Below are 7691 nucleotides of genomic sequence, written 5' to 3'. Positions count from 1 at the left end.
CACCAAGACAAGTACTGCTCCAGCACTGGCATAATATTCTCCATCAGTGACCTTTTGTCAAAAGTTCTCAATAATGTTTTTGTGAAATTAAAAACATATTGATTTTTACTGGTATCTTCTACTCTTCACTATCGCTGAGTGAATTATCTGTTATGTCTCTTACCCAACCACGTTGTGGGAGCACCTTCATGATACAAACTGCAGCAGTACAAGAAGTCAAACATTACCCTCTCCACAGGCACCAGGGCTTTGGTCTTGATCACTGGTATCTGTGGAAGGAGAAATACATACAATGTTTCAGGGAGTGCAAAATGAATTATAGGGAATGAAAATGGTGCAGATTTTGGCTGTCAGAAATAGAAGGAAAATCCACTCGCTTATTGGAAAAAAGAATTCTTGACTGTCAAAGATATTGTGGAAAAAAACATGATAATGAGAAGCATATGGTCACGAGTTGGGCAGCAGTAGACAATTCATTTACAAAAGGGTCTGTGAACGTAATAGTAAAATACTAACCAGAGCAAAAATACACACGAAAGACTGAGGAAGCTAGATAAATGAACAAGTGGACATCAAGAAGATCAGAGGAGAATCAGAGGAGAATCAGAATAGTGTTCACTTTTATGATCCCACACTCAGAGTTGACTAGCACCGAAACAGACTCTCTAGTCCAATCGTCTATGCCAACCAGATATTCTAACATAATCTATTCCCATTTGGCAGCACTTGGCCGACATCCCTCTGAACCCTTCCTATTCAAATGCTTTTTAAATGTTACAATTTTAGTTGCCCTTTAAGCCCCTTTTGAATTTTCCTCTCTTACCCTAAACCTATACCTCTCGTTCTGGGCTCCACGAACCCAAGTTAAACACCTCGTCTATTTACACTATCCATGCCCCTCTTTTATTTTATAAACCTCTATAACATCACACCTCAGCCTATGACACTCCACAGAAAATGGAACCAGCCTATTATGCCTCTCCCTGTGACTTAAATCCTCCAACTTGCAACATCCTTGAAAATCTATTCTCAAACCTTCCATGTTTCAGTTCCTCCTTCTGATAGGAGGGAGACCAGAATTGTAAACAATATTTCAAAAGTGGCCTAACTAATGTCCTGTCCAGCTCCGTTACTCAATGCACTGCCCAATAAAGGAAAGCATACTAAACAACTTCTTCACTATTCTATCGACTTTCAAGGAGCTATGAACCTGCATTCCAAGGTCTCTTTGTTCAGCAAGAATCTCCAAAACCTTACAATTCAGTGTGTGAGTCTTGCTCTGATTTGCTTTTCTAAAATGCAAAACCTCACATTTATCTAAATAAAACCCTATCTGCCACTCGTCAGCCCATTGACCAACCTGATCAATATCCCATTGTACTCAGAGATATCCTTCTTTACTGCCCACAATACCTCCAATTTTGGTGTCATCTGCAAACTTACTAACTGTACCGCCTCTCTTCGCATCAAAATTTTTTTAATAAATGACGAGGCATATCCAGAATAAAAAGCATCCATTTCTCTGGGTGTGAATGAGCTCTGTGTAAATCCTGCCCCATGACTCTCTATCAGGGAGAGCTGCACATACTCCCCTCTGAACTTTGCCCCCTACAAAGATGGCGGCCGCACGGGTCCAGTGAATCGTTGCCCCGAATAAAGATGGCAACGCCCACTCGGGCGGAATCGCTCAATGAGGCATTTTCCCATTTGCTGCAAATATGGGTCTGAGTTTCAAATCTGTGTTTTCCGATATGCACCAAATGTTTGTAAAACCTCTCAGCCCAGACCGACACCATTTCCCTCCCGCTTCCTGCTGTTTATTTCTTTCCTTACCAACAGCTCTTCAGCCACTCGTCCTGAACACGCTCGCAGATGGCGAGGATGATCACGTGGTATAGTCTAGTCCCACCCCTCGTTTACTCTGATTGGTCAGAGGACCAGGTCTTCCAGCTCAGCCCCCGCCTTTCCATTGGTCCGCCGCTGACATCAATAACCTGGGACCCATTGTTGTTGGAGCATGCGCACTGTTTTGTGGCTTTTGCTGCTGTTCATAATTTACGAGAGGGACAATGTTAAAAATCACACAGCCACCTGATGAAAAAGCAACGAAGCTACTGCTTCCAAATAAACCTGTTGGACTCTAAAGTGGTGTTCACTGAATTTTAATTTTATCCATCCTAACCCAACATCAGCACCTCCAAGTCACGAGTGAGGGAGGAACGCATAATATAAGAACAAAAGAACTAGGAAGAGGAGAAGACGATCCTGCCCTGCCATTCATCAAAATCATTTCCTGGACGCAGAACCATTTAGCCGCATTCTCACCGTATCCCTCCATTAAATATTTCTTTTTTTAAAAAGAAATCTACCTTAGCTTTAAAAACGTTTATTGAACTAGCATCAACTACCTCCCTGTGCAATGAATTCCATAGAGGTTAAGAAGTTCCTTCTCAAATCCGTCCTCAATTTGTTGCCTCTAGTCTTGAGGTGAGGCTCTCTTGTCATAGCTTCACCTGCCAGTGGAAACATCTCTATACTTTTATTTTATCCATTCCATGCATTATTTTATATGTTTCCATTCTTCTAAATTACAATGAATATAATCCTGTGGGATATAGGTAAAACAGCGTTACTTGCGTTACTTATGCAAGTATAATGGAGTACTAACTTTAGTGTATAATTGTGGGACATAGGTAAATGATTACTAACTTTATTGTATAATTGTGGTTAGATTAGATTACTTATAGTGTGGAAACAGGACCTTCGGCCCAACAAGTCCACACTGACCTGCCGAAGCATATACCACCCAGACCCATACTTCTACATTTACCCCTTAATCTAACAATACGGGCAATTTAGCATGGCCAATTCATCTAACCTGCACATTTTTGGATTATGGGAGGAAACCAGAGCGCCCGGAGGAAACCCACGCAGACACAGGGGAATGTGCAAACTCTACATGGAGAGTCGCCTGAGCCGAGAATTGAACCTGGGTATCTGGGGCTGTGAGGCAGCAGTGCTAACCACTGTGCCACCGTGCTGCCCAAATTGATACTAACTTTAGTGCATAATTATTCTAGCAAATAATTTCTTCCAACATGATAGTTTAATAATTTACAGTCTCAGCAAAAAAGCTGAAGCACAAACTAGGCAAGAAAAGACACATTGTTAAAATGTATATTCAGGAATGGAATCTACCTATGAACAATGGAAGATGTTACAAGCAAACAGATAAAGTGAAAAGAACATCAAGATCCAAGTTTAGCAAAATCTTCCTTATGTCAGCACTTACAGAGTGGAGGGTCGCCAACTTGGAGAAGGGGAGAAGTAATAATGGCGGAGCACAGCTGGGTAGTGGCAGAACGCAATAAAGGAGATTGATAGGTATGAAGACCTATGAGGTAAACAGGGAGTACGGAAAATTAAAACTGTATAAATTGTAAAGCAATCCCTGAATGTGTGTGCCCACTGGTCACCTCTTCTTGCAAGCAGGTTCAATAAGATTCACTGCTTCAGATTTTAACTCGGACTGAAATATACTATACTGTGAGTTTTATTTCTCACAATCCCAATCTACTCAGTCTCTGTTAAGCCAAATCCCTCAACTCTGGAATCAACCTAGTTAACCTCCTCTACACCCCCTCTTGTGCCAGTACATCCTTTCTCAACTCAGGAGATAAAAACTACATGCAGTACTCCAGGTGTGGCCTCACCAGCACCCAATACAGCTGGAACATAATCTCTGCTTTTAATCACAACCCCTTCAGCAATGAAGGACAAAATTCCATTTGCGTTCTGAATTGATTGTTGTACCTGGTGACCAACCTTCATGCAGAAGGATACCCAGGTGCCTCTGCATAACAAATGGTGCAACCTTTTAAAATTCAAGTAATAATCTCTTTTGTGATGTTACTCCAACCAAACAGTATGACTTTACATTTATGAACATTGTATTCCATTTGCCAGACCATTGCACACTCACTCAATGTATCTTTGTTCCTCTGCAAAGTTTCACAGTCCTCCACACACTTTGTTCTGCTACTCATCTTAGTCTCATATCCAAACTTTGACAACCTACATGTTGTCCCCAACTCTAAATCATCTGTATCAGTTGTGAATATTTGCAGTCCCACCACTGATCCCAGAAGCACACTGTTGGTCACTGATTGCCAGCAAGAATAATATTCATTTATCCCCACACTTTGCTTCGTGTTCGTTAACCAATCTCCTATCCATGCCAGTACTGTCCCCCTACCGCCATGCACCATTATATTATGCAACAGCCTCAACTCAGAACCTTATTGAAGCCCTTTTGGAAATCCCGGTAAACCACATCCACTGGGTCACCATTGTCCACCTTGCTCGTAATGTCTTCACAGAATTCTGAAAGATTTGTCAAGCATGACCTGCCCTTCATGAACCCATGCTGTGTCTGTCTAATGGGATAATTTCTACCGAGATTACCTGCTATTTCCTCCTTGATAATAGACCCAAACATGTTTTCCACTACAGAGAGTAAGCCAACTGGTGTATAATTCCCCATCTTTTGACCACCTCCGTTTTAAACCAGTGGCGTCACTTTTGATGCTTTCCAATCTGCTGGGACTGCCACAGAGTCCAGTGAAGTTTGGAAAAATACTGCCAGTATATTTGCTATTTCTCCTGGCATCTCTGTTATTACCCTGGGATGGATTCCGTCAGGGTCAGGAGACTTTACTATCATTAGAACAATTATCTCGAATAGTCCAACACTAGCTGTTCCATAATAATGATAGTTTCCAAATCTCCACATTCCGTTGTCTCTTTGTTAATTACTGGCAAGAGATGAGTATCCTCCACTGTGATATCTCATAAATAAATGCTCCTTCTCATTTATATTTCTTTATAACTCTTCTGTGGCTTTCTGTTGACCTTCAAAGTTTTCCCCGTTCTAGTTTCATGCTGTTTTTGGCCGCTTTGTATGCCTTCTCTTTCAATTTGATCGTTTTCCTTAGATACCCATCGCAGAGTATCCCTTTTCTTACAGTCCTTCCTTTTCACTGGAATATACCTTTGCTGAGCACTTTGTAAAATGTCTTTGAAAATCTTCCACTGCTCATGAACTGTCCCCCCAGAAAATCTTTGTTTTTGGTCTGCTTTATCCAGGTTCTCCCTCATCCTATTGTAGTTCCCCGTGTTCAATCACAGGACCCAGGTATTAGATTTTACCTTCACACTTGCCATATGTATTCTAAATTCAACCATACCGTGATCACTTCTTCCAAGAGGATCCCTAACTCTGAAGTCATTAATTATTCCTGTCTCATTGCACAGGGACCAGATCTTGGATAGCTTGCTCCCTTGTCAGTTCCGTTTCATATTGTTCAAGAAAACTATCATGGATACACGTACTAAACTCCTCAAGGCTACCCTGAGCTGGTTTGACTAATCTACATGTAGATTAAAATCACCCATGATAGTAGCCATACCCTTTTCACAGGCATTAGTTATTTCTTTGTTTATTGCCCATCACAGTGTGATGTTATTATTTGGTGGCTGACACACTACACCTATCAGTGACTTTCTTGTTAGAATTTTGAATGCATCATTCCTGTTTCTCCTCATGTACGGCAATAACAACAACTACTTGCATTGTATGGAATCTGTCACAATGGCAAATCTCCTGAGGTTCTTCATGGATGATCAAAACATTGATAAAGGAGAATGATTTTTAAACACATCTTAAAAGTAGGATAGAGAAGGTTAGGGAGACTATTCTACAGACTCCTGCCCTTGACAGCTCCAATTGTGGAGTGATGCAGGTGGGGTGGGTTGGAAAGGGAACATGCAAAGGGGAAATGGAGGAGCGCAGGCAGTGTTTAAGGTCTTAAGGACAGAGGAGGTTCCAGACTGAGTCTGTCTGTCACAGAGAGTATGGCTGCCTCATGGAGTTTGAGGCATTGCAATGGGTCCATGCATGTCATGTTAGTCAAGGATAGTGTAATGGTGGCTGAGAGAACTTTTGATGAGGACTCGTCTACTGGGGTAGTGTGGGCTGAGGTTAGAAACAGCAGAGGAGAGGTCACACTGCTTGGAGATTTTTATGTGCCTCCGCAGAGTTCCAGAGAGGTGGAAGAGAGGATTAGCAAAATTGTTCTGGGTATGAGTGAAAGTAACAGGGTGGTCATTATAGGGGACTTTAATTTTCCCAACATTGACTGGAAATGCTATAACTCTGGTACGTTGGATGGATCAGTTTTTGTCCAATGTGTACAGGAGGATTTCCTGACACAGTATGTCAAAGAGCCGACATGAGTGGAAGCCACATTGGATCTGGTGCTTAGGCATGAACCAGACTATGTGTTTGATTTAATTGTGGGCGAGCACTTTGGAGAGAGCGATCTTAATTCAGTTTAGTTTAGCAATGGAAAGGAATAGGTACATACCACAGGGCAACAGGTGACGATGGGGCAAGGGCAATTATAATGCGATTAGGCAGGTATTAGGATGCAGAGAATGGGGCAGCAAAACGCAGGTGATGCAGACTATCGAAATGTAGAGCTGGTTTAAGGAACAGATATTGCATGTTCTTGATAGCTATGTCCCTGTCAGGCAGAATGGAAGTGATAAGGTAAGGGAACCATGGTTTACGACAGAAATTGCATCTCTTGTTAAGAAAACGTAGAAGGCTTAATTGTTACTGAGTCAACGTGGTAGAGATGAGGTGATGGAGAGTTACAGATCAGCTAGGAAGGATTTAATGAGAGAGTTAAGAAGAGCAAAGAGAGGACACCAGCAGACTTTAGCGAATAAAATAAATGCTTTCTGTAGGTATGTGAAGAATAAGAGGATAGGGTAGGAATAGGGCCAAACAAAGACAGAAGTGGGAAGTCGAGGGTGGACCCTGTGGAGATCGGAGAGGTGCTAAATGAAAATTTTCCATTGGTTTTCACTCACGAAAAGGAGAAATTGTAGAGGAGAAGAATGAAGTACAAGATATTGGACTAGAAAGGATCGACGTTAGTTATGAACAGGTGTTATCAATTCTATAAGGAGTGAAAGGAGACAAGTCTTCTGGGCTGGATGGGATTTACCCAAGGATTCTCTGGAAAGCTAGGGAGAAGATAGCAGAGCCTTTGGCTTTGATATGCGTCGTCATTGTCTACAAGTTTGGTACCAGAGAACTGGAGGATTGCAAATGTTGTGCCCTTGATCAACAAAGGCAGTGGAAGAGGTACAGAGGAGATTGACTAGGATGTTGCATTGTCTGAAGAGAAGGTCTTGTGAGAGACTTGAACTTGTCCTCATTGGCAAGAAGGCTAAGAAGGGATTTGATAGTGGCATACAAGATGATCAGAGGCTTAGATAGGGTAGACAGTGAAAGTCTTTTGCCTAGGATGATGATATCAGTGTGTACGAGGGGGCATAACTACAAATTGAGTGATGATAGATTTAAGATGTCAGAGGCAGGTTCTTTTCTCAGAGTGGTTACGGTGTGGAATGCACCACCTGCTAATGTAGTTAACTCAGCCAAGTTAGGGAGATTTAAACAATCCTTTAGATAAGCACGTGGGTGATTTTGGGATTGTGTAGGGGGACGAGCTGAGAGTAGTTCACAGGTCAGCACAATATCAAGGACCGAAGGGCCTGTTTCTATAGTGCTACAAGAGATTTCTCCTGTCTTAAACAGAGTAATGGATCTTGTATTGTGG

This window comes from Hemiscyllium ocellatum, unplaced genomic scaffold (assembly GCF_020745735.1).
Source record: "Hemiscyllium ocellatum isolate sHemOce1 unplaced genomic scaffold, sHemOce1.pat.X.cur. scaffold_269_pat_ctg1, whole genome shotgun sequence".
Classification (NCBI taxonomy): domain Eukaryota; kingdom Metazoa; phylum Chordata; class Chondrichthyes; order Orectolobiformes; family Hemiscylliidae; genus Hemiscyllium; species Hemiscyllium ocellatum.
Note: the sequence above shows the minus strand (reverse complement) of the source record.